Source organism: Peromyscus eremicus, chromosome 6 (assembly GCF_949786415.1).
Source record: "Peromyscus eremicus chromosome 6, PerEre_H2_v1, whole genome shotgun sequence".
NCBI lineage: Eukaryota > Metazoa > Chordata > Mammalia > Rodentia > Cricetidae > Peromyscus > Peromyscus eremicus.
This window is the reverse complement of record NC_081421.1, coordinates 15,869,674-15,897,198: the sequence shown is the minus strand read 5'-3', so window position 1 is coordinate 15,897,198 and position 27,525 is coordinate 15,869,674. Positions and strand designations below refer to the sequence as shown.

Genomic DNA, 27,525 nt, shown 5'->3' with positions numbered 1-27,525 from the left:
TGCTTGCTGGGATCCACACCTGCTGGGAGCCTTGGAGTATGAAGCTATTTTGGAATAGGGTCTTAACAGAAGCCAGGGAATAAGAACATATCATAGAAAGTTAGAACACGCTCTAAATATACTGTCTGCCCGTCTTAGAAGACACAAGGTTGGCATGGTTGCACAGTCATGTGTTCACGGCATGTGCGTTTCTGGGATTTTTTCAGCACTGGGAATGGAACCCAGGACCTTGTACAAACTGGGCAAATACTCTACCACTGAGCTACAACCCCAAGCCTGACCCCACACTGGAGAGGCCGAGGCAGGAGGGTCTAGAAGTTCAATCTAGGAGGAGTAATCAGGAACACCGTGTCTCAATAAGGACATAATAAAGAACACAGGAATTCAGAGGAAGACAGAGATGGAGACTGGTGGGATGTAACCTGAGCCACAGGCCACCCAAGTCTTAGATCCTGGAAGAGGCAGGAAGGAGCCTTCCCCAGAGCCTCTGAAGAAGGCAATCTACAGGATTTGGGACTTTAGGCCTCCAGATCCAGCAAATTCCATTCCTGCTCTCTTAAGCCACCTGACTTTTGACCTCTTATGACAACCTAGAACACATATATAGGTGCCCAAGATGGGACATAGGATGCTGCCAGCAAACCCTGGAGGCTGCTGTGGCCTTCTGTCTCCCCAGCTTGAACAAGGTTAAAGGCTCCTGCTGAGCCTCCCCTAACTCTACAGCACTCAGAACATGCCGTTCTTCTTTCTGAGGCCACTCTTGCCATCCTAGGTATCAGGTACCCTGGAGACAGCACCCCTCCAAGTATGACCTAGGACACCTTAATTACACTCTGCCCATCTCTCAAGGCAGCTCTCCTGCCAGGGTCAACCTGCCTGTGTCCCCAAAGCCAGGATCTTTGTCTGTCTCAGTCTCTCTTAACAATGTCTCCTGTAGGTCAGGCTGGTCTCCCACTCTCCAAGAAGCTAAGGCTAACCTTCAAGTCCTGATCTTCCTTCCTGTCTGGATGTCAAGATAATGTTTATATGGTGCTGGTATGGAGGTTAGGGCTTTGTGTGCCCTAGGAAAGCCCTCCACTAACTGAGCCTCTGCCCTGGTCTGCCTGTCTTCTTTGAGGCTGAGTTTCTGTAACCCAGGTTGGTCTGGAACACATGATCTTTCTATGTTTTTAATCCCCAAGCAGCAGGTGCCAATTAAAGTTGAAGGTATCAGCCCAACTCTCTGACGGGTCAGTCTTGGTTAGGCAAGGCCCTAAGACCACATACCCCAGAATGTCTTTTGCTCCTGCAGTGCCTTTACAGGTTTGCTGCTATGATCTTTCTCTAGTATTTTGCAATGTGTAAATGGATATGGGAGACCCCCATTGCCTGTAATGTAGTGTGTTTATCTCATGGAAACATCCTGATCTATTGGGGATTTTTATCTGTGAACTGTCATGAAGATGATCCCTCCCTAAGCTGTACTGTCTAATTGATAATAATAATGTTAGCTTATACAGAGTTTTAATGAATAAAATACAGGAAATGCTCCGCAGCCAGGGCCTATGAGTTTCACCTATGGAGCTGCATAGGCTATAGCTCAAGTTAATGATTAAGAAAAACAAAATAAATAGATAGATAGATAGATAGATAGATAGATAGATAGATAGATAGATAGATAAAAACAAGATCTCTGTATGGAGCCCAGACTGGCCTTAGGCTCCCAACCCTCCTGACTCAGAATGACTGGGGCTCCCAATCTGCTTTGAAGGGCAGTTCACTTACAACCCAAGATTGATGATCCCTTAAGGCCCTGTGTGTGGAGCCATCTAAGGCCCCAGGGGTGGTAAGATCATCAGGGATCTAGTGTCAGGCTCTGAGTCAGTTTCACTGGCCTTACAGTACAGCCTGAGTCAGCTCTGCTGCATAGGAACCCTCGCCAGGGACATCAGACCATGGGACTCTCCATCTCACACAGGCTGCTCTGTGGGTCTGGGCCTCAGGCTGGCAATGAAGTAGCCATTCAAAAAACATGGCCTCCTAGATTTCCAAAGGTCAAGAGTTCTCTGTGGGAAACACCTGGGACCACATGCATTTTAGATTTTGGTTATTTCTGGATTTTTGAATATTTACAAATACACATACAGAAGAGCTGGGCATGGGAATGCATGCCTGTGATACCAGCACTTGGAAACTGAGGCAGGAGGATGGAAGACTGCAAGTTCCAGGCTAACCTGTCTTTCCAAACAAAACCAAACACAACAAAACAAAAACAAACAAAACCAGTTGTGTTGAAGATTAGACACAGCTATAATCCAAAAATCTCCCACATTGGCCCTGCCGTTCATCAGTCAGCCCTCCTACCCTCAGAGCCCAAGGAAGACCCCTGCAACATTTGCACTGTGTCTCTGTTGGTGGCAATCCATTCCATGATGCCACATGAGGAATCTTCCATCTGTGGCATCATGTTTGGGAAAATTCAGGAGTTTGTTTGGATTTGGAGATGCTCCACTGTTGTGGCAGAACCCTTGCCCAGCATGGGAAGGTCACAGGTTTGGCCCCAAGACTGACAACAAAAACCCAAACATTAACAGTAACAAACTCCTGTCAAGTTTCCTCCAAAGTCCACAGGGACCTGGCTCCACCTTCAGGACCCAGCATGGCCTCTGTGACCTGTGAGAAGGGATCAAACCAGGGAACCCAGGTGCCACATGTCCTGCCCTTGTGTCCGCATCAAAAATATTTTGGTGACAGTCACCATCCAACCACAGGAAACCTATCCACATGGGGGTTCAGTGGCACTCATGTCACCAAGCAAAGCCCAGGGCCTAGGTAGTGTGGACAGGTAGTGTGGAAAGCATGTCTCCCATGTACAGCAGGGGCTGTCCTTGACCTGACTCTGTCCTCACACTCCAAGGCTTCCAGTGGGTGTGGATTTCAGAAGCAGCCCAACCAACCGCCAGCCACTTTGTCAAGCTGTAAGCCTTCAGTGAGCCAGGGTTAGACTGTGATGAAGTAGTGTGTAGGGCAGGTGCCCCTCATGCCTGCTCTGGCTTGTGTGTGCAATTTTCACTTGAGTGAATCTCTAAAACCTGTTATGTCACCCCACCCTGCCTGATAGCTCTTGGAAATACTGCAATGTCTTTGATGCTGGAACAACTCATGACCCCCCCTCTTTGTGAAGTCTGATTGGCCTTCCACTGATCATGTAAAGAATGCTGTTTTCCTCTACTTAGTGTTTTGTGTTATTTGAGACAGAATCCCATCCAAAAGCAGCCCTCACATTAGTCATGTTCCCACGTCTTTCTCCCACACAGAAGAGACTAGAGAATATTCAAGGTTTGTTCAGTGTGGACATTTCCTCCTAATCACAGAGCAGATGCCAGGGAGGGGAAGGGCTTTGGATGCATCCTCTGGCATGCTGTGACCTTTTAATCAATCCCTAGGTGTCTCACAAAATCAAGTGCATATTGTTGAGTTTGTCTCTACCAGTGAAAAAAGATGGGCATGGGCTTCCCCCTTCACCACGTAATGGCAGTACAGGGAGCAAGCCTGAGCGTTTGCTCCTCAGCTTGTGTGGATTCCTTTCCTTCCTATTGAGTGTGTTGAGACTCTGCCATTCCTGCATGGAGACACTGCAGGTGCCCAGCAGCCTCCATGCTCACTGAATCCATGGTGTCTGTGAGAAACATGACCTCCTCCTGGGCACAGCTACTTTTCATTCTGCACAGGCTGTTCAATGGTGCTGACCACAGTCAAAGCAGACGAGTATAAGATATACTTCTTTTCCAACCTGTAAGACAGAAAACCAAATCTGAACTGAGGTGAATGAGCAGGAATTCCTTTACTTCTCATGCCAATGAGGGATTCCTCACTGTAGCACTGAGAGTCTGACTTGGGGCTGGAACCTACCTCACAGTTCATCTGAAAAAGAAAAGAATTAACTGGTTAAGTCCATAGTGCTGACACTTTTGCCTATGAACGTAGATTCTCTTCTTTCTTTTAAAAATACATGGACGGTTATGGTAGATGTGTTGCTACATGCCTTTAATTCCAACACTTGAGATGCACAGGCAGGTGGATCTCTGTGTCCTAAGCCAGTCTAGTCTACATAGCAAGTTTCGAGACAGTCTGGGCTACCTAGTGAAATTCTGTCTCAAAAAACAAGAAAACAAAAAAGTTACCCCCAAAGGTTGGGCATGGAGGTACCCTCTTTTACTGTAGCTCCTAGAAGCAGAGTCAGTTGGATACCTGTGAGTTTGAGGACAGCACAGTTTACAGACATAATGAATTCCAGTACTGTCAGGAATACAGAGAGGGACCCAGTTTCAAAATACAACAACAAGAAGAATAAGGAAGTTACCAGAAAAGAAATAACACATGAACCCACACATGAGAATAGGTTGTGAGATTGTCAGTAAAAACATAATACTCAACACGTTTAAAACCTTCATTTTTGCAGAACACAAAAACATTTTTGCAGTACCCAAAAAAGCCAGAAGATGGCAGAATATCACTAGAATTGGAGTTAGGGAGGGTTGGGAGCTACCTTGTGGAATGGAAGTTGGGTCCTCTGCAAGAGCAATCATACAGTGAACGTTTTACTAATGTATCCAGTAATGTGTCTAGAGTTGCATCTTTTGTACTTTGAGTGAGAAATGCCAGAATATTCCAAGTTCAGTGTTCCTTGCATTGTGCATTCAGCAGATGTTATATTTCTACTGGGAGCAGTGCATTCATTAAACACCTGAGGAATTAGTATGTATACATTGTGCACATGCACACTTTCAGATATTAGTGCTTCCTATCTATGTGGAAACATCCTGATGTTCATGTAACTGTGTTGATACCAGGCTAACATTTTTATTTTAAATATTGTGATAATCCAGTTTTATATGCTTATTTTTATTTCAGTTGTTATCTGAGAAAATTCTGTTCCTGGAAAGATGTGCAAATTCAGCCAGAGGTGAGGGCGGCAAGCATCAAGGGGGAGGAATTTGCTCAGACTTAATGATAAATGTTCACAGAACACATAGACTCCTCTTTTAAATATAGAGAAGGACCAAGCAGATAATTCTGTTGGGATGTTTATAACGGATGTCAATGCAGATCTCTGAAAGCTCAGATCTGCTTTGTATTGTATTTTATTTAGAAAATAATAGTACAGGTAACATAAATGGCTGTTGTTGCTAGGGCGCATCACTCAATAAAGTTAAACAAAGACGATGTCTGCATTAGCCCATTTTCCAATAGTTTAATAAAATCTCTGGAGATATGAACTATTGAAAGGAGACTTTAAGCAAATGGAAGGCACAAGTTGGTTTTTACTAAAGAGTAGGCACTTAGAAGAGGAATCTGTTGCAGCCAAAGAGATGAGAAGTTATGTTGCAGGTACAGGATTTTTCTTTGCTAGGCAAATGTACAAGCAGAGATAACACATTTACCCAGCTCACAATCTGAAAGGCTTTAAGAGGCAGTGGACAGGGAAAGAGCATGGATCCTTCCTGTCAGCCCAGGGCTGATATCAAGCAGGATGGTTTGCTTAGTCTGGTGACCATGTTCTGGCCCTGCATGTCATCTCCAGCAACAGCAAGGCTCTGGAGTGACAGGCAGATAACCTGGGAATCTTCACATCACCTGAGTGTGAACTCTGCCAATATCCTCCGGCTTCTGAGGGCAGACTTGAGGGCTCTGAGGTGAAGCTGTATCCTGTAGGGTGAGGAGGCTGTCCCCTGGGTCACCTGAAGGTTGTGATGGAGGGAGAAGAAACCAGCTGACCAGGGAGACACTCCCCACCCTGTAGAGAGATGAAAGTTGACATCCACAGAGGGGTGAGTCTCAACTCTGAACTTTGAGACCAGGTGAGCAGAGTCTCATCTGTCAGTCCCCTTTCTAAACACAATCCAAGTGCCAAGGGTAGGCTGAGATGAAGTGTTGTGAGGGGCAGGTGCTGTCCCTTGTCGCTGGACCTCAGGGTGTTTGGAAGAACATTAAGATTCTTCAGGTATGGGGATCGGTGGGATACGTGACAGGAAGATACAAGAGGGTTTCTGTGTGTATTTGGCTGGGGTGGATAACTGTATCTCCTGGGATTGGGACTTGCTTGGTTCATGAAAGTGTGATGTCTCACGAAATACTTTAGCCCTGAACCCAGAACCCAAGAAACACACCCTGAACCTGAAACCAGAGCAAAAGAAACACAATTTGGCCTTATAACCAGACCAGTGAAAGAAATACTCCCTGCCTCTAAAATTGGAGGCACAAGGTGAAAAATGCCTAGTGAAAGAAACACAGTATGGCCCTGAAATCATAGCCAACTCTGCTCCTGACCAATTAAACCAACCAATCCCTGGGCAGGAAAACTAACCAATGCTTGAGCAGAAAATCTTCTCCCTGGAGAAACTCTGCCCCTAAGAAGCTCTATATAAGCCCCTCTGCCATTCAGTTGGGGCTGACCTTTCCCACCCTGGCAGAGGCAGCCACTCTCCTGGATACCTCCTTCCCAAATAAGTCTCTCTTTCTCTCTTTCTTTCTTCCTTTCTTCCTTCCTTTGTTTCTTTCTTTCTTTCTTTCTTTCTTTCTTTCTTTCTTTCTTTCTTTCTTTCTTTCTTTCATTTTTGGTTTTTCGAGCCAGGGTTTCTCTGTGTAGCTTTGCGCCTTTCCTAGATCTCACTCTGTAGACCAGGCTGGCCTCCAACTCACAAAGATCCACCTGCCTCTGCCCCCCAAGTGCTGGGATTAAAGGCATGTGCCACCAATAAATCTCTTTCTTAAAAGAGTTTTGGGTGAAGATCTTCTTCCGTGGATGTTCCCTTAGGGAGGCTGAGCAGAAAAAAAGTAATATTTTTTCCCTGGAGCCAGAGGAGATTGCTACATTTCTGCAGGGATTTTCCCTTTAGCAGAGTGAAGCAGAAGTAACATCTGGGGCTGGAGCAGAAGGAGAAGCATAGAGCTCTGCTAGGATATTCCCATAATGGAACTGAGCAGAGCTCAGTTGTAATAGCTCTCTTAGGAGAAGACCAGGATTGATACATACTTCAGGGAGACTATCCCCCCTGTACCCCAGGTACAGCCTGACTTCCCTATAAGTCAGGACACCATTTCCTCCAGAGCAGTAATGCTCACAATAAAGACACTTTTCATACCAGTTGAGGCATTCTCCTGAAGTGAACAAGCACCTGGGGAAGATCATTGAACTCTTACAGTTCATTGTAGCCTCCATTCCAGTGTAGCCTCAACTTGCTGGACTCTACGAGACCATATTCAGAAATAAAGTTGTCACCCCCCTTTACTGGGTTAGGGCTTCAATGTCTGAAAACATACAGATCACCAAGCAGCATTCCTCGGCCTAGGTTCCAAGGAAAATACTTTGGAGAAAAAAAACATCCAGATCTGGAGAACATGCACTCCAGTCTGATCATGTGCCAGCTCCACTTTACAGGGCCTCTCAGGATAAGTAAAAAGGTGAGGTGTGGCTTAAATAAAGCTTTGTGTTGCATGAACCCTGAGGCTCTCCTGTTGCCTGCCCCTGGCCTGTCCTTTTCATGTTCTAATAGATACTGTACCCAGAAATACCAAGGCCCCCTTTAAAATAGCATGGAAATTGTCACCAGTGGTTCAGACCAGGGAATTTGGCTTTTGTTGGATGGTTGAAACACCACAGCAGAGAACTACATCATGTTGCCCCCTTGACAACGTGGTGTGTGTGTGTGTGTGTGTGTGTGTGTGTGTGTGTGTGTGTGTGTGTTCTTTTCCTCCTGATGCCTCTACAGAGCCCAGGTTGGTCTCTTACTTACCACTATTCTTTTCCTCAGCCTCCTGGTTCTAGGTTTGGGCCTTCATCAGCTTTCTGGGAGTGTTTGCTTTGACATCGGAGGACTCACCTTGGCTCAGGTGGCTCCAGGCAAACCTTTCAACAGCTCCTCACATTGTCACTAACAGCTTTATGGCTGACATGAGCTCTGTTGAAGCTCTACAGGAAAATTTTTATCAGTACATATGTGATTTCTCTTTGGTTTGACGGCCCCCAGCTGTAAGAGTTCAATGATCTTCCCCAGGTGCTTGTTCACTTCAGGAGATGCATCTTTCCTCAACTGCATCATCCTGACCTACTTTTTCAGGCTCTTTTATTTCTCATCCCATTGAGTATGGGTCTTAAGGAGAGAAAGGGTAAATCCTGGGCAGTGTTTTGAAAGTGAACCTTCAACTCCCCACAGATAAAAAGTTTGTAATGGAGCAGAGAGTTAGATCTCTGGCTTTGGGAGGAGGAGATACTCAAGGGCTTCCCTGTGACCCCGGAGAGTCTCCTTGAAAGGGCACCTGTTGGTGTCCTGGAGACGTCCCACAAAGGACCACCATCCACATATGCAATTGGCAAGAGCGTTATTATTCTAGTATATTGGGGCCATCCGACCAGTCAAAAGGCAGAATGGCGGCAACCCTGGGGAAGGGGTGATGAGTCCTTTTAAGCCTAATTTTGGGGAGTGTCTAAGGATGTTACTTTGTCTTAGGTATAATTGGTTTATGTGGGTGGCAATTATTGTTATTAATGTCTATTGTCTAAAAGTTAGCTGGACGCCTGTCAGGGTTATAGTCTCTTTCTTTGGACAAGCCTGGATGCTTTTCAGGCTTTGTCCTTATTTGGTTATTTGTCTAAGCCTGTGTACTTGCTGTTCCCCTTGTCCCTGTTATCTGGAGCTTTAGTGATAAATGGCTTTTCGTTTTTCAGAAGCAGGAAGTGGGGTCTAGTGAGGCCTAGTTTTTGACTTATGTATCTAGGCTAGATATTTGTCTGGCCTTTTCATACCTTGTATTAAGGTCAGTTTAGGGTGATCTACTTAGCCAGGAAGCAGGGGCTATACAATATGGCATCAGCAGTCTCTTTCTGAAACATTCTATTGTATCCTGGAGAGCCTTGGCATCTCCTGTGATGTCACCAATGTTGTGACAACACCAAATGCCAGTGGGGCATTTGTTCAGTGCCCTTATATTGATCCATACATGTTTGCAAGACTGTGCAGGATGCTTTGGAGAGAGAATGGAGAGCATAAAGAGACCAAAGAGAAGTAGAAGGAAGCTGGCCTTCAGCCTCAGTGTCAGACACTGGGAAATAAGTGGTCATGGGAAAGGCACAGTGAGTTCTGGGCAGGGGATGGGTGCTTTTTGGAGGATGTGGGGCTCAAGCTGGCTCTTCCAGGAGTGGGGCTCAGGAACTGGCAGCTTCTGGTCAGCAATGGGCCTATCCTGCTTCTCTAAGTTCCTAAAGAGCAGACTCAGAGTCAAGGATTTCTGATGGTTAGTTTGTTAATGTGTCAGGGATGGTCAAGGCTGAAGCTGCTGTTCTGGGGGCCCTCTGCTTTCACACTGAGTGGGAAGGAAGTGCCGAGGGACTAATGAGGTTTCAGTATCAGCACTTCACTTAACCTCCACTGGAATCATTTACATTGTGTGTCACTAATAACAGGGAGTTAAAAGGTGGTGGCGCACGCCTTTAATCCCAGCACTCGGGAGGCAGAGCCAGGCGGATCTCTGTGAGTTCGAGGCCAGCCTGGGCTACCAAGTGAGTTCCAGGAAAGGCGCAAAGCTACACAGAGAAACCCTGTCTCGAAAAACCAAAAAAAAAAAAAAGTCCCCTGGTCAAAGCTGGAGATTCTCACACTTTACATTATTGCCATTAGCAGACCAGGAACCACCAAGTACTGCTGCATGCCAGTGACCCCTAAGGCTCCTGAGTTTTCAGCTGTGGGTGGCACAAAGATCTCCAGTGAGGCCTGAGAGCTGTAAGAGGCAGTGGACTATGACAGAGACTGTCCCCTTCCTACAAGCTCTGTGCTGTGGAATGCCGTTCTATATGCTGTGAATGTGTGTAGCTGATTGATTGATAAATACAATGCTGATTGGCCAGTAGCCAGAGAGGAAGTATAGGTGGGGCAAGCAGATGAGGAGAATTCTGGGAAGAGGAACGGTTGAGTCAGGAGTCTCCAGCCAGACACAGAGGAAGCAAGATGACAAGCCAGAACTGAGAAAAGGTACCAAGACACATGGCTGCATATAGTTAAGAGTTGTGGCTTAATTTAAGTGTAGGAGCTAGTCAAGAATAAGCCTGAGCTGATGGCCAAGCAGTTATAATTAATATAAACTTCCAGCGATTATTTTATAAAAGGCTGTGGGACTGTGGGTGAGAGATTTGTCCTGACCGCAGGCCAAGGGGGACATATGAAAACTTCCAACTACAGCTCTGGTAGTCCTGGGCTGTCAGTGAGGATGGCTTGTGAATCTGGTGACCATATTGTGCCTCTGCATGGCTTCTCTATCACAACATGAAGGTCTGAAGCCCCCATCAAGTGACTTGGGCATCTGAACACCATCTGAATGCTTGTGAACAGTACAAATATTTTCCTGGCTTCTGAAACTACATGGCCAAGTACTTTGAAGCCAAGTTGCATCCTGTGCAGCTGTAAATAAGCCAGAGGAGGCTGTTGTAACCACTCATCCCAATGGCACAGGTTGGGGTGGGTGTGGATATTACAAGACAGGAGTTCTAGAACCTCCCAAGACCCTGAGGATATGCCAGCTTGATAGACCCAGTGTAATCAAGGCAGAACTGCATACAGATGTCTTCACAGAGCGGCTGGAATCTCAAGTGAGAGTCTAATGACCATCAATCTCTCTTCTGAGGAAGTGTCAGAAGTTCACAGGTGTCTCCTCTTGGTCTCTTGCAAATGGGCACAGCTAATCTGATCATGGCAGCTGTTTTGTTTGGAGGACCATACTCCAGAACATCTGTCTTAAAATATTACCTCCCATGTTGCACCATAAGTCTTAAATCTGATTGTCTAAGGCTTAGATCATTACTTGACTCTTGGAGGTCACCTTACTAGTATCTGAGAATGACTTGGGCATGATGCTATAGCCAGTTTCTGTTGAGGACCTGGTCACTGGCTCCACCAAGATGGGTGAGGTCTTGTTGACTGAGCCTGGGCTGGCAAAACACTGGCCTGTCAACTTGGCCTTGAATGGACTACACATGATGTGGTTGGGCCCACCATATTTGACACCAGTCAGGTAGTTTCCAGGGGAAACTGGATTATACATGACTTTGTACTCTTCTGGGGTTTCTTGGCAATCCACTTTGACCTTGGTGGTTCTTCAATGGCAACAGATAATGCCCCTGGGCCTGCTTGAGTGGTTTTGATGAAGAATTCTGATTGGATACCTGTGGTACCCTACTCAAGCCCAGCACCTTAGGCCAACACTAGAGCAGGATTCCTTCCCTGTTTGGCCAGGCCCCCCAACATGCACTTTGAAAGGGATACCAACCATATGGCTCCCACTGAACTCAACATTGATTATCCGGCTCTAGTTCAGACACATGACATTCCTCCACTGCTCCTGAGGGTTTATGCACCTTTGCATCAAGCTTTCTTTTTGCACCATTCAGCCTTATAACAAAGGATGCTAGCTGATTAAATTTTTTTTTTTAATTTTTTTTTTAAATTTTTATTTTGCGCCGGGCGGTGGTGGCGCACGCCTTTAATCCCAGCACTCGGGAGGCAGAGCCAGGCGGATCTCTGTGAGTTCGAGGCCAGCCTGGGCTACCAAGTGAGTTCCAGGAAAGGCGCAAAGCTACACAGAGAAACCCTGTCTCGAAAAACCAAAAAAAAAAAAAAAAAAAAAAAAAAAAAAAATTTTATTTTGCAATACAATTAAGTTCTACATACAGGCAAAGATTCCCTTGTTCTCCCCCCTCCCGCCCCCCTCACCTTTCCCCCAGCCCGCCCCCCATTCCAATCTCCTCCAGGGCAAAGCCTTCCCCACAGACTGAGATCAACCTGGTGGACTCAGTCCAGGTAGGTCCAGTCCCCTCCTCCCAGGCCGAGCCAAGCGACCCTGCATAGGCCCCAGGTTTCAAACAGCCGACTCATGCAATGAGCACAGGACCCAGTGCCACTGCCTGGATGCCTCCCAAACAGATCAGGCCAATCAACTGTCTCACCCACTCAGAGGGCCTGATCCAGTTGGTGACCCCTCAGCCATTGGTTCATATTTCATGTGTTTCCATTTGTTTGGCTATTTGTCTCTGTGCTTTATCCGACCTTGGTCTCAACAATTCTCTCTCATATAAACCCTCCTCATTCTCGCTAATTGGACTCCCAGAGATCCACCTGGGGCTTAGTCATGGATCTCTGCATCCAGATCCCTCAGTAGTGGGATGAGGTTTCTAGCACGACAATCAGGGTGTTTGGCCATCCCATCACCAGAGTAGGTCAATTCGGACTGTCTCTCGACCATTGCCAGCAGTCTGTTGTGGGGGTATCTTTGTGGATTTCTGTGGGCCTCTCTAGCACTTTGTTTCTTCCTATTCTCATGTGGTCTTCATTTACCATGGTCTCCTATTCCTTGTTCTCCCTCTCTGTTGTTGATCCAGCTGGGATCTCCCACTCACCCAAGGTCTCTTTCCCTCCACCCTCGCCCTTCACTACCCCCACTCATGTCCAGGCTGTTCATGTAGATCTCATTCCATTTCTCTGTCATTGGGCGATCCCTGTGTCTTTCTTGGGGTCCTGGTTTCCAGGTAGCCTACCTGGTGATGTGAGTAGCAGTCCAGTCATCCTTGTTCCACATCTAGTATCCTGTTATGAGTGAGTACATACCATGTGTGTCTTTCTGAGTCTGGGATACCTCACTCAGGATGATTTTTTCTAGATCCATCCATTTGTCTGCAAAGCTCATGATGTCATTGTTTTTCTCTGCTGAGTAGTATTCCATTGTGTATATGTACCACATTTTGTTTATCCATTCTTCAGTTGAAGGGCATCTAGGTTGTTTCCATGTTCTGGCTATTACAAACAATGCTGATATGAACATAGCTGAACAAGTGCTCTTGTGGTGTGGTTGAGCATTCCTTGGGTATATGCCCAAGAGTGGTATAGCTGGATCTTGGGGGAGATGGATTCCCAATTTTCTAAGAAAGCGCCATATTGATTTCCAAAGTGGTTGTACAAGCTTGCATTCCCACCAGCAGTGGAGGAGAGATCCCCTAGCTCCACATCCTCTCTAGCATAAGGTGTCTTCAGTGTTTTTGATCTTAGCCATTCTGACAGGCGTAAGGTGGTATCTCAGAGTTGTTTTGATTTGCATTTCCCTGATGATTAAGGATGTTGAGCAATTCCTTAAATGTCTTTCAGCCATTTGAGTTTCCTCTGTTGAGAATTCTCTGTTTAGTTCTATAGCCCATTTCTTAATTGGACTGTTGGGCATTTTGATATCTAATTTCTTGAGTTCCTTATATATTCTGGATATCAGTCCTCTGTCAGATGTGGGATTGGTGAATATCTTTTCCCATTCTGTAGGCTGTCGCTTTGCTTTGTTGACCGTATCCTTTGCCCTACAAAAGCTTCTCAGTTTCAAGAGGTCCCATTGATTGATTGTTTCTCTCAGTGTCTGTGCTACTGGTGTTCTATTTAGAAAGTGGTCTCCTATGCCAATGTGTTCAAGACTACTTCCTACTTTCTCTTCTAGCAGGTTCAGAGTAGCTGGGTTTATGTTGAGGTCCTTGATCCACTTGGACTTAAGTTTTGTGCACGGTGATAGATATGGATCTATTTGTAGCCTTCTACATGTTGATATCCAGTTTTGCCAGCACCATTTGTTGAAGATGCTTTCTTTTTTCCATTGTGCACTTTTGGCTTCTTTGTCAAAAATTATTTGTTCATAGGTGTGCGGATTAATGTCAGGGTCTTCAATTCGATTCCATTGGTCCACATGTCGGTTTTTATGCCAGTACCAAGCTGTTTTTATTACTGTAGCTCTATAGTACAGCTTGAAGTCAGGGATCGTGATGCCTCCAGAGGTTGTTTTATTGTACAGGATTCTTTTGGCTATCCTGGGTTTTTTGTTTTTCCATATGAAGTTGAGTATTATTCTTTCCAGGTCTGTGAAGAATTGTGTTGGTATTTTGATGGGGATTGCATTGAATCTGTAGATTGCTTTTGGTAAGATTGCCATTTTTACTATGTTAGTTCTGCCTATCCATGAGCATGGGAGATCTTTCCATTTTCTGACATCTTCTTCAATTTCTTTTTTCAGGGACTTAAAGTTCTTGTCATATAGGTCCTTCACTTGCTTGGTTAGTGTTACCCCAAGGTATTTTATGTCATTTGTGGCTATAGTAAAGGATGATGTATCTCTGATTTCCTTCTCCGCTTTTTTGTCCATTGTATATAGGAGGGCTACTGATTTTTTTGAGTTGATCTTGTATCCTGCTATGTTGCTGAAGGTGTTTATAAGTTGTATCAGTTCCTTGGTGGAATCTTTGGGGTTGCTCAAGTATACTATCATGTCATCTGCAAATAGGGAAAGCTTGACTTCTTCCTTTCCAATTTGTATCCCCTTAATCTCCTTATGTTGTCTTATTGCTCTGGCTAGAACTTCAAGTACTATATTGAATAAGTATGGGGAGAGCGGACAGCCTTGCCTCGTTCCTGATTTTAGTGGAATTGCTTTGAGTTTCTCTCCATTTAATTTGATGTTGGCTGTTGGCTTGCTGTAAATTGCCTTTATTATGTTTAGGTATGTTCCCTGTATTCCTGATCGCTCCAAGACCTTTATCATGAAGGGGTGTTGGATTTTGTCAAATGCCTTTTCAGCATCTAGTGAGATGATCATGTGCTTTTTTTCTTTGAGTTTGTTTATATGGTGTATCACATTGACAGACTTTCGTATGTTGAACCATCCTTGCATCCCTGGAATGAATCCTACTTGATCATGGTGGATAATTGTTTTGATGTGTTCTTGGAGTCTGTTTGCCAGTATTTTATTGAGTATTTTTGCATCAATGTTCATGAGGGAGATCGGTCTGTAGTTCTCTTTCTTTGTTGTATCCTTTTTTGGTTTGGGAATCAGGGTAATTGTAGCCTCATAGAAGGAGTTTGGTAATGTTCCTTCTGTTTCTATTGTATGGAACAATTTAGAGAGTATTGGTATTAACTCTTCTTTGAAGATCTGGTAGAATTCTGCACTGAAACCATCTGGTCCTGGGCTTTTTTTGGTTGGGAGACTTTTAATGACTGTTTCTATTTCGTTAGGGGTTATTGGACTATTTAAATAGTTTATCTGGTCTTGATTTAATTTAGGTATGTGGTACCTATCCAGAAAATTATCCATTTCTTTTAGGTTTTCCAGTTTTGTGGAATAGAGGTTTTTGAAGTATGACCTGATGATTCTCTGGATTTCCTCAATGTCTGTTGTTATGTCCCCCTTTTCATTTCTGATTTTGTTGATTTGGATGCTCTCTCTCTGTCTTTTGGTTAGTTTGGATAAGGGCTTGTCTATCTTGTTGATTTTCTCAAAGAACCAACTCTTCGTTTCATTAATTTTTTGTATTGTTCTCTTTGTTTCTATTTTATTGATTTCAGCTCTCACTTTGATAATTTCCTGGCATCTATTTTTCCTGGGAGACTTTGCTTCTTCCTGTTCTAGAACTTTCAGGTGTGCTGTTAAGTCACTAGTGTGAGATTTCTCCAGCTTATTTATGTGGGCATTTAGTGCTATGAATTTCCCTCTTAGTACTGCTTTCATAGTGTCCCATAGGTTTGGATATGTGGTGTCTTCATTTTCGTTGATCTCTAGGAAGTCTTTAATTTCTTTCTTTATTTCTTCCTTAACCCATTGGTGATTCAGGTGGGTATTGTTCAGTTTCCATGAGATTGTAGGTTTTCTGTAATTTTTGTTGTTGTTGAAATCCAACTTTAGACCATGGTGGTCTGATAGAACACAGGAGGTTATTCCAATTGTTTTGTATCTGTTTAGATTTGTTTTGTGACCAAGTATGTGGTCGATTTTAGAGAAGGTTCCATGGGGTGCTGAGAAGAAGGTATATTCTTTTTTGTTAGGATGGAATGTTCTGTAGATGTCGATTAAGTCCATTTGAGTCATGACATCAATTAAGTCCTTTATTTCTCTGTTAAGTTTCGATTTGGGGGATCTGTCCAGTGGTGAAAGTGGGGTGTTGAGGTCTCCCACTATTAATGTGTGGGGTTTTATATGTGATTTAAGCTTTAATAATGTTTCTTTTACATATGTGGGTGCCCTTGTGTTTGGGGCATAAATGTTCAGAATTGAGACTTCATCTTGGTGGATCTTTCCTGTGATGAGTATGTAATGCCCTTCTTGATCTCTTTTGATTGATTTTAGTTTGAAGTCTATTTTGCTGGATATCAGGATGGCTACACCCGCTTGTTTCTTAAGACCGTTTGATTGGAAAGTCTTTTCCCAACCTTTTATTTTTAGGTAGTGTCTATCTTTGAATTTGAGATGTGTTTCTTGTATGCAGCAGAAAGATGGGTCCTGCTTTTGTATCCATTCTGTAAGCCTATGTCTTTTTATAGGTGAATTAAGTCCATTGATATTGAGGGATATTAATGTCCAGTGATTGTTCATTCCTGTTATTTTTTGGTGGTGATGTGTGTGTACTTTTCTTCGTTGGGGTTTACTGCTGTGGCTTTATCTATTGCCTGCGTTTTCGAGGGTGTATCTGACTTCCTTAGGTTGGAATTTTCCTTCTAGTGCTTTCTGTAGGGCTGGGTTTGTGGATAAATATTGTTTAAATCTGGCTTTGTCATGGAATGTCTTGTTCACTCCATCTATGATGATTGAAAGTTTTGCTGGGTATATTAGTCTAGGCTGACATCCATGGTCTCTTAGTGTCTGCATTACATCTGTCCAGGACCTTCTGGCTTTCAAAGTCTCCATTGAGAAATGGGGTGTTATTCTGATAGGTTTGCCTTTATATGTCACTTGGCCTTTTTCCTTTGCTGCTCTTAATATTCTTTCTTTATTCTGTACGTTTAATTGTTTAATTATTATGTGGCGAGGGGACTTTTTTTGGGGGTCTAGTCTGTTTGGTGTTCTATAGGCTTCCTGTATCTTCATAGGCATTTCCTTCTTTAAGTTGGGAAAGTTTTCTTCTATGATCTTGTTGAATATATTTTCTGTGCCCTTGAGTTGGTATTCTTCTCCTTCTTCTACCCCTATTATTCGTAGGTTTGGTCTTTTCATGGTGTCCCAAATTTCTTGGACATTTTGGTTCATGACTTTGTTGACTTTAGTGTTTTCTTTGACTGATGAATCTATTTCTTCTATTGTATCTTCAACGCTAGAGATTCTCTCTTCCATTTCTTGCATTCTGTTGATTATACTTGCATCTGAAGTTCCCAATCGTTTTCTCAGATTTTCTATTTCCAGCATTCCCTCTGTTTGTGTCTTCTTCATTTTTTCATATTTCCCTTTTCAGGTCTTGGACTGTTTCCTTCATTTGTTTCATTGATTTTTCTTGATTTTCTTTCAGTATTTTATTGTTCTCTTCCAGGACTTTTTTGATTTCTTCTAATTTGTTTGTCCTTTCCTCTAGTTGTTTACAGCGTTCTTCACATTTTTTTGTCTTTTCCTCTACATGAGCCTCTAGCTTCTTCATGATGACATTCATAAGGCTATTTTCTTCTGCTTCTTCCAATTTCTGATGTTCAGGTCTAGGTGTTGGAGGAGGGCTAGGGCCTGGTGATGGTGTATTGCTATTCATTTTGTTGTATGTGTTTCTGCCTTGACGTCTGCCCATCTCCTTGTGGTTCGTTCTTGGCCTTATCCACACACTTGGTTCAGACAGAGCTGACAGATTCAGGAAGTCTCTCTCTCTTGTCCAGATGGGAGCTCTCTGTGCTGTGCTGTGCTTCAGAAGGGAAGTCCGGGGCAAGATGGGAGCTGTGCTTCAGAAGGGAAGTCCAGGGCAAGATGGGAGCTGGGAGCTGGGGACCGGCCTCTAAGTCTCAGGAAGAGGCTTGGGGCTCAGGCCTAGCTGATTAAATTTTAATCCTCATTCCAATGGTTCATAACAGTGAGGCACTGAGTGTCATCTGGATATGATGATGAGCATCAGGTGATGGCCTCATGGTTAAACTTTATAGACACCTCATGGTTATCAGGCTCTTGGATAATATAAGAAATACCACATGACCCATTTTTATGGTCATCAAATGTAATCTCTGCCTTTCTAGGCCTTCAACAACAATGGAGAGGACTTTAGCATCTGCTTCTCAGGTCCTGATGCTGAACTCAGCTGGGATGCCAATTTCTCCCCTCTCTAGGCCAGGGCCCTGCCTGGATCTTGTGAGCACCTCCTTCACCAAAGGGCCCGTGTGAACTGGAAGGGGTTTCATGTTACATTCTGGCTATGGTATTTTACACTGATTGTGTGAATGCCCATTTCCTGGGACACAAATTGGACACAGTGAGAGTTCTTCCCCACAGACACCTTGGGTGACATGGACCGAGGGGCTGGTGACCTGGGCAGATATGTCACTGCTGTTTTCTGGAATCTTCAAGTTCGCATCACAGATACTGCCAACTATGGCCATAGATAGAGCCTGGCTGGTCCAAGTGATGCTCTGTTTGACTCTTCCCTCACCACTGATCTTCACAGTGAATGGACTTCTAGGCACATTCTCATCCACAAATTTGTTGGAAATGATACAGACCCCAGGCTCAGTGGGGAGGTAGGATACCTTGTGGACAATGTCCTCCAGGTAGTCTATCTGGATTTCCACATCGCTGGATCATTCTACCACCAAGAATATGCCACCATAACCTTCATCTCTTGAGTCTACAATAAAGTCAGATATCTCTAAAGTCTGGCCTTCTGACAGGTTTTGGTCACATAGACTTGGGTGCAGCACAAATTGTCAGTTTCAGACTGGATCATGATAATGGATATGGGATTCCAGTAATGTGGTTGCCATTCTTCTTGATGCTGACTAGATATTCTCCCACCTCTCAGAGGATGAAAGAAATGCCAGTGTGGTTTGGGGGCAGCTTCTTCAGCAGACAGGGCTTGTCATGTCCAGATGGGGCTCGATACTGACTGTCATGTATTAAGGTCAGTCTCACTGATGTCCAGAAGGAAGTTGGCCACTGATCCTTGTGGTGATATATTGTGTACCCTAACAAATTTGCCTGAAGATCAGAGAACAGAACAAGCCACCAGATTAAACATAGAGGCCAAACAGTGGTGGCATACACCTTTAATACTAGCACTTGGGAGGCAGAAATCTGTCTAGATCTCTGTGAGTTCAAAGTCTCCCTGGACTACATGTGATTGACTCAGTTTAGAAGAGAAAACAGAGCCAGGCAGTATTTGGATACACCTTTAATCCCAGTACTGGGAAGCACACATGCCTTTAATTCCAGGAAGTGATAGCTAGGTGGAGAAAGGTATATAAGGTATGAGGAGACAGGAAGTAGAGGCTCCTAGAGGCTTTTCAGCTGGAGGTGCTTTTGGATGAGGACAGCCCTTTCAGCTGAAGGCTTTTTGGCTAAGGAAGCTCTTTCAAGTTGAGGAGTTGGTGAGGTCAGAGGTGGTGGCTGTGGCTTGCACTGGGTCTATCAAGACGGCATATCCTCAGGGTCTTGGGAGGTTCTAGAACTCCTGTCTTGTAATATCCACACCCACCCCAAACTATGCCATTGGGATAAGTGATTAAAACAGCCTCTTCTGACTTATTCACAGCTGCACAGGATGCAACTTGGCTTCAAAGTCCTCGGCCATGTAGTTTCAGAAGACAGGAGAAAATTTGCATTGTTCACAAGCACTCAGGTAGTGTTCAGAGGCCCAAGTCACTTGATGGATGCTTCAGACCTTCATGTTGATGGACCAGATTCACAAAGCCACCCTCACTGACAGCCCAGGACATCCAGAGCCAGGAAGGGGACAATCTCTGTCATAGTCCATTGCCTCTAACAGCTCCCAGACTTCACTAGAAATCTTTGTGCCACCCACAGCTAGGAACTCAGAAGCCTTAGGTGTCAGTGGCATGCAGTGGTACTTGGTAGTTCCTAGTCTGCTAATAGCTATAATGTAAAGTGTGAGAATCTCCATCTTTGGCCAGGGATCTTTTAACTCCCTGTTATTAGTGACACACAATATAAATGATTCCAGTGGAGGTGAAGTGCAGTGCTGGTACTCAAACCTCATTAGCACTTCCTTCCCACCCTGTGAAAGCAGAGGGCCCCCAGAACAGCAGCTTCAGCCTTGACCATCCCTGACACATTAACAAACTAACCATCAGAAATCCTTGACTCTGAGTCTGCTCTTTAGGAACTTAGAGAAGCAGGATAGGCCCATTGCTGACCAGAAGCTGCCAGTTCCTGAGCCCCACTCCTGGAAGAGCCAGCTTGAGCCCCACATCCTCCAAAAAGCACCCATCCCCTGCCCAGAACTCACTGTGCCTTTCCCATGACCACTTATTTCCCAGTGTCTGACACTGAGGCTGAAGGCCAGCTTCCTTCTACTTCTCTTTGGTCTCTTTATGCTCTCCATTCTCTCTCCAAAGCATCCTGCACAGTCTTGCAAACATGTATGGATCAATATAAGGGCACTGAACAAATGCCCCACTGGCATTTGGTGTTGTCACAACATTGGTGACATCACAGGAGATGCCAAGGCTCTCCAGGATACAATAGAATGTTTCAGAAAGAGACTGCTGATGCCATATTGTATAGTCCTTGACTTCCTGCTAACTAGCTCACCTCAAACTGACTTTAATACAAGGTATGAAAAGGCCAGACAAATATCTTGCTGTGGATATCACTCTATATAAATTAACACTGATTGACAAATAGCCAGACAGGAATATAGGTGAGACTAACAGAGGGGAGAATTGAGGAAGGAAGGAGGAAAGGAGAGACCGCCTGGAGCTGCCACCAGGACAAGGAAGATGTAAAGTACCAGTAAGCCATGAGCCACGTGGCAAAGTAAAAATTAATAGAAATGGGCTAAATATAAGAGTAAGAGCTAGACAATGATAGGCCTGAGCTAATGGCCAAGCAGTTTAAATAATGTAAGAGTCTGTGTGTTTATTTTACAAGTGGGTTCCGGGACTGGTGGGACTTGGAGGGTCCTGGAAAAAAAAGCTCTCAGGCTACAAATGACCTCCAGCGTGGGGCCCGAGTTTCCACCTTAAACCTGATAATATTTAATAACCAATTCTAAACAGAGCCAAAACCAGGTTCCTCCTTTATGTCTCATACAGGCAGCTAGACTCCGCAAAACACGGGTTTGTGCTACTGGTGGGTTCCTGGCATTTGCCCTTGACCTGCAGTATGGCAGGAATGAGGCATCTGCCAGTGGCACATTACGCTGTGTGGTAGATTTATTCTTTACTTTACTTTTTTTTTTACTAGAAAAAAAAAGAGGTTTCTGGGCTACATGCTTCTTTGATAGAAGCATAGACCCACTATTTCTGAGAGTTGATAGCTCCCAGAGCTGGTGGAAAATGTACCACCGCCATGTTGGGAAGCTGAAGTGGGCGGAGCCAGCAGCCACAGCATCGTTTCAGGCTTAGAAGGCTGCAGTTTAAAGCAATAGCTTCACAATAAGACTGATTCAAATGAAATAGTTTACGATGTATTTAAAAAGGTACGTAGGCTTAAAAGAGAAAAAAAGCAATATATACAGTTATATAAACAAATAGTTTTTAAAAATAAAGTCTTTAAACAAACAGTAAAGGTAATAAGCCACATAAAGATGACTATCACACAGAGAATCTGGATTATGTTGTCTTTGATATTCGTGACTAAAGAAAAACATTTGATTGTAAAAGCTGTTGAGTTATGCCAAAATGTATATTTTAAAGGTACCTTGATTTCAAAATTTGGATATAAGGATATGTTGCTTTGGAAAAGAAGTTCTGCTTTTGTTTCCACAGAAAGCCAGAGGCTATGGATTTGTCCCAGATTAAGATACATCAGGTTTGACTAGCCAAGACCCCCTGAAAGGTCTCCAATGACACCATGGCCCAAATGATCCAACATCCAGAATGGTTTCAAGGCAACTGGCTCACACAATACAGCCTCATGGACTACCCCATAAGCCTAAAAATTTCTTTGTGTCCCCTTAAGATACAGAGCCCCCCTCGAGCAGGAAGTAGTAAGAGATGCTACGCCCAGATTCCCAAATGCAGCAAGCTGGCTTTAGAGATGGAATTGGCTCACTCCCCCTCTAAACCCAGACATATTGCTTAAAAAAAAAAAATGGTTAAGAGATTCTTGTGTCCCAAATCAGAAAAGCCCTCTGGTGTGGGACAGAGAAAAACCAATATTTTTATTTAAAGCAGGTTGATTATAAATACAATCTCTTTCTAAAATAGGGGGGGGATAGTTTAGATATGATAGGATGAAAGAGTAGATTAATGAACCTACTTTTAAAGAGTAACAACTTGTTTAAAATGTTTTACATTGCTATAGATTTTAGTTTATTGATACAAGTTTAAACTTAATTTTGTTATACTGTATATATATTTCTATTCTTGTTTGAGGTATTATGTTTATGTAACTCTTTTAAAATTGTAATGGATAATTAAGAAATAGATTAATAATTAGTAATCTTTGATAATCATGTTAGGTAAGTCTTCTAGGTATACATAGATATATTTCAGATAGATAGGTAATCTTCAAACACTTCAAAGACCTACAGAATATGGCATTTAAAATGTTTTAAAAATTTAGACTCTGAACAGTGAAACATGTCTGCTCCTGGCAGCACCGATTTACTTCAGAGGAGGATGGGCATCGAAGACACTCCATATGGAGTTTATCTTCACCTTGGCAAAAATAGCCATTTGGGCAAGAAACTGTTCTTGCCTGGACTGCTTGATCAACTGGACATGCAGGACCCATAGGAAGGTGACCACTGAACTTTGCTTGACAAAATGGTCCTTCAGGTTCCTGCTTTGTGGAGGAAACTGCCAGACATTCTACAGGACACAAAAAAAAAGTGACTGAGAGACTCTAGGCCTGTGGGCTGAACACAGATGCCCCAACTTTACAAGAAAACTTTGGATGACTGTCCAGGCTGCCAGCTGTCTCTGTCTACCCTACAAGTCTCCCGAAAGTTGCTTGCATCCTTCTCCCATTTCTCAGGTAGTACTATATCCTTCTGAGGTCTTTGATGTTGTTGAAGACTAGATACTTAGAATCTTCCTTGGTTATGATAAAAGATAAGTTAGATATAAAACCTTAAACTCACAAATATAAACTAGATATCTTCTTTAATATTGTAACTGTAATTCTTGCTTGATAATTGTTTTGTTATATATAATTTTACTATGTTAAAGTTAAAACCTTCCTTTTTAAAAAAAGAAGAAAAGGGGAAGTGCTATGGATATCACTCGATATAAATAAACACTGTTTGGCCAATAGCCAGACAGGAAGTGTAGGTGGGACTAACAGAGGGGAGAATTGAGGAAGGAGGGAAGAAAGGAAAGACCGCCTGGAGCCGCCACCAGGACAAGGAAGATGTAAAGAACCAGTAAGCCACGAGCCACGTGGCAAAGTAAAAATTAATAGAAATGGGCTAAATATAAGAGTAAGAGCTAGACAATGATAGGCCTGAGCTAATGGCCAAGCAGTTTAAATAATGTAAGAGTCTGTGTGTTTATTTTACAAGTGGGTTCTGGGACTGGCGGGACTTGGAGGGAACCGGAGAAAAAAGCTCTCCAGCTACAATATCTAGACACATAAGTCTAAAATCTAGGCCTCACTAGACCCCACATCCTGCTTCTCAAAAACAAAAAATCATTAATCACTAAAGCTCCAGATAACAGGGATAAGGGGAACAGCAAGTACACAGGCTTAGACAAATAACCAAATAAGAACAAAGCCTGAAAAACATCCAGGCTTGTCCAAAGAAAAAAGATTATAACCCTGACAAGCGTCCAGCTAACTTTTAGCCAATAGACATTAATAACAATAATGTCACTCGCACAATCCCATTATACCTAAAATGAGCTAACTTCCCTAGACACTCCCCCAAAATTAGGCTTAAAAGAACCCATCACCCCTTCCCCAGGGTCACTGACATTCTGACTTTGGGCTGGTCAGATGGCCTCAGTATACTGGAATAATAAAAATACTCTTGCCAATTGCATATGTGGATCGTGGTCCTTTGTGGGACGTCTCCAGGACCCCAACAGGTGCTCTTTCAAGGAGACTCTCCAGTGTCACAGGGAAGCCCTTGAGTATCTCCTCCTCCCAAAGCCAGAGATCTAAGTCTCTGCTCCATTACAAACTTTTTATCTGTGGGGAGTTAACGGTTCACTTTCAAAACAGTGCCCAGGATTTACACTTTCACTCCTTAAGACCCATACTCAACAGGATGAGAAATAAAAGATCCTGAGTAAATGTGTTATCTCTGCTTGTACATTTGCCTAGCAAAGAAAAATCCTATACCCACAACATAACATCTGATCTCTTTGACTGGAACAGATTCCTCTTCTAAGTGCCTACTCTTTAGTAAAAACCAACTTGTGCCTTCCATTTGCTTAAAGTCTCCTTTCAATAGTTCATATCTCCAGAGATTTTATTAAACCATTGGAAAATGGGCTAATGCAGACATCGTCTTTGTTTAACTTTATTGAGTGATGCGCCCTAGCAACAACAGCCATTTATGTTACCTGCACTTTTATTTTCTAAATAAAATACAAAACAAAGCAGATCTGAACTTTCAGAGATCTGCATTGACTTCAGTTATAAACATCCCAACAGAATTATCTGCTTGGTCCTTCTCTGGCTTTAAAAGAGGAGTCTATGTGTTCTGTGAACATTTACCATTAAGTCTGAGCAAATTCCTCCTGCTTGATGCTTGCAGCCCTCACCTCTGGCTGAACTTTGGACATCTTTCCAGGAACAAAATTTTCTCAGATAACACCTTAAATAAAAATATGCATATAAAACTGGATTATCGCAATACTTAAAATAAAAATGTTAGCCTGGTATCAACACAGTTACATGAACATCAGCATGTTTCCACATAGATAGGAACCATTAATATCTGAAAGTGTGCATGTGCACAATGTATACATACTAATTCCTCAGGTGGTTAATGAATGCACAGCTCCCAGTAGAAATGTAACATCTGCTGAATGTACAGTGCAAGGAATACTGAACTTGGAATATTCTGGCACTTCTCATTCAAAGTACAAAGGATGCAACTTTGGACACGTTACTGAATGCATTAGTAAAATGTTCATTGTATGATTGCTCTTGCAGAGGACCCAGCTTCCATTCTACAAGGCAGTGCCCAACCCTCGCTAACTCCAATTCTAGCAATATTCTGCCATCTTCTGGCTTTTTTGGGTACTGCAAAAATGTTTTTGTGTTCTGCAAAAATGAAAGTTTTAAACGTGTTGAGTATTATGTTTTTACTGACAAATAACCTCTTCTCAAGTGTGGGTTCATGTGTTATATCTTTTCTGGTAACTTCCTTCTTCTTCTTCTTGTTCTTTGAAACTGGGTCCCTCTCTGTATTCCTGACAGTACTGGAACTCATTATGTCTGTAAACCCTACTGTCCTCAAACTCACAGGTATCCAACTGACTCTGCTTCTAGGATCTACAGTAAAAGAGGGTACCTCCATGCCCCACCTTTGGGGGTAACTTTTTTGTTTTCATTTGTCTTTTGAAACAGAATCTCACTAGGTAGCCCAGACTGTCTCGAAACTTGCTATGTAGACTAGGCTGGTTTAGGACACAGAGATCCGCCTGCCTGTGCATCTCAGGTGTTGGAATTAAAGGCATGTAGCAACACATCTGCCATAACTGCCCATGTATTTTTAAAAGAAAGAAGAGAATCTACGTTCATAGGCAAAAGTTTCAGCACTATGGACTTAACCGGTTAATTCTTTTCTTTTTCAGATGGACTGTGAGGTAGGTTCCAGCCCCAAGTCAGACTCTCAGTGCTACAGTGAGGAATCCCTCATTGGCATGAGAAGTCAAGGAATTCCTGCCCATTCACCTCAGTTCAGATTTGGTTTTCTGTCTTACAGGTTGGAAAAGAAGTATATCTTATACTTGTCTGCTTTGACTGTGGTCAGCACCATTGAACAGCCTGTGCAGAATGAAAAGTAGCTGTGCCCAGGAGGAGGTCATGTTTCTCACAGACACCATGGATTCAGTGAGCATGGAGGCTGCTGGGCACCTGCAGTGTCTCCATGCAGGAATGGCAGAGTCTCAACACACTCAATAGGAAGGAAAGGAATCCACACAAGCTGAGGAGCAAACGCTCAGGCTTGCACCCTGTACTGCCATTACGTGGTGAAGGGGGAAGCCCATGCCCATCCTTTTTCACTGGTAGAGACAAACTCAACAATATGGACTTGACTTTGTGAGACACCTAGGGATTGATTAAAAGGTCACAGCATGCCAGAGGATGCATCCAAAGCCCTTCCCCTCCCTGGAATCTGCTCTGTGATTAGGAGGAAATATCCACACTGAACAAACCTTGAATATTCTCTAGTCTCTTCTGTGTGGAAGAAAGATGTGGGAACATGACTAATGTGAGGGCTGCTTTTGGATGGGATTCTGTCTCAAATAACACAAAACACTAAGTAGAGGAAAACAGCATTCTTTACATGATCAGTGGAAGGCCAATCAGACTTCACAGGGGCGGGGGTGGGTGGGTGTGGGTCAGGAGTTGTTCCAGCATCAAAGACATTGCAGTATTTCCAAGAGCTATCAGGCAGGGTGTGGTGGTATTTTACTTGTACTGAAATGTGATTTTAATTGTATGTTAATAAATAAAGTTGCCTGGGAGTCAGAGCTATTAGAGCCATAGCAAGTGCGTGGCGGCGGGGGCACACGCCTTTAAGGACCTGGAGGGCGGTACATACAGGCAGTGACGAGGCAGTCACGTGTTTGGGTTTACAACCTATGAGAAGGCAGAACAGCTAGACTATATAAAGACATACACACAGGAAGTAGGCCATTTTTCGGAGAGTTCTCTTGGCTGAAGAGGATCGCTGAAGCAGGAAGGGTGAGGCTCTTAGCTCTGACCTCTTGTCTTTCTTCTCTGAATCGGCTCTGTGTTTCTTATTTAATAAGACGGTTAGTTACATCTACAAGGGTGGGGGTGACATAACAAGTTTCAGAGACTCACTCAAGTGAAAATCTGCACAAACAAGCCAGAGCAGGCATGAGGGGCACCTGCCCTACACACTACTTCATCACAGTCTAACCCTGGCTCACTGAAGGCTTACAGCTTGACAAAGTGGCTGGTGGTTGGTTGGGCTGCTTCTGAAATCCACACCCACTGGAAGCCTTGGAGTGTGAGGACAGAGTCAGGTCAAGGACAGCCCCTGCTGTACATGGGAGACATGCTTTCCACACTACCTGTCCATGCTGGCCCTAGGCCCTGGGCTTTGCTTGGTGACATGAGTGCCACTGAACCCCCATGTGGATAGGTTTCCTGTGGTTGGATGGTGACTGTCACCAAAATACCTTTGATGCGGACACAAGGGCAGGACATGTGGCACCTGGGTTCCCTGGTTTGATCCCTTCTCACAGGTCACAGAGGCCATGCTGGGTCCTGAAGGTGGAGCCAGGTCCCTGTGGACTTTGGAGGAAACTTGGCAGGAGTTTGTTACTGTTAATGTTTGTTTTTTTGTTTTTTTTTTTTTTTTTTTGGTTTTTCAAGACAGGGTTTCTCTGTGTCGTTTTGTGCCTT

At 43.7% G+C, this 27,525-nt stretch overlaps 3 long non-coding RNA genes across 3 annotated transcripts; 2 read left to right on the top strand and 1 right to left on the bottom strand.

The window, feature by feature from the left end:
• Positions 1–3,312: 3,312 nt before the first annotated feature.
• Positions 3,313–9,266, bottom strand: LOC131912941 (uncharacterized). Its single transcript, XR_009379757.1, has 2 exons — positions 8,786–9,266; positions 3,313–3,772 (listed from the first exon to the last, which is right to left on the bottom strand). It is a non-coding gene; the product is annotated as an uncharacterized LOC131912941 (long non-coding RNA).
• LOC131912943 (uncharacterized) lies at positions 8,932–19,905 on the top strand. The gene is made up of 2 exons (XR_009379759.1): positions 8,932–9,112; positions 18,030–19,905. It is a non-coding gene; the product is annotated as an uncharacterized LOC131912943 (long non-coding RNA).
• A 72-nt stretch (positions 19,906–19,977) lies between these two features.
• Positions 19,978–26,246, top strand: LOC131912942 (uncharacterized). The gene is made up of 2 exons (XR_009379758.1): positions 19,978–20,578; positions 25,850–26,246. It is a non-coding gene; the product is annotated as an uncharacterized LOC131912942 (long non-coding RNA).
• Positions 26,247–27,525: the final 1,279 nt, after the last annotated feature.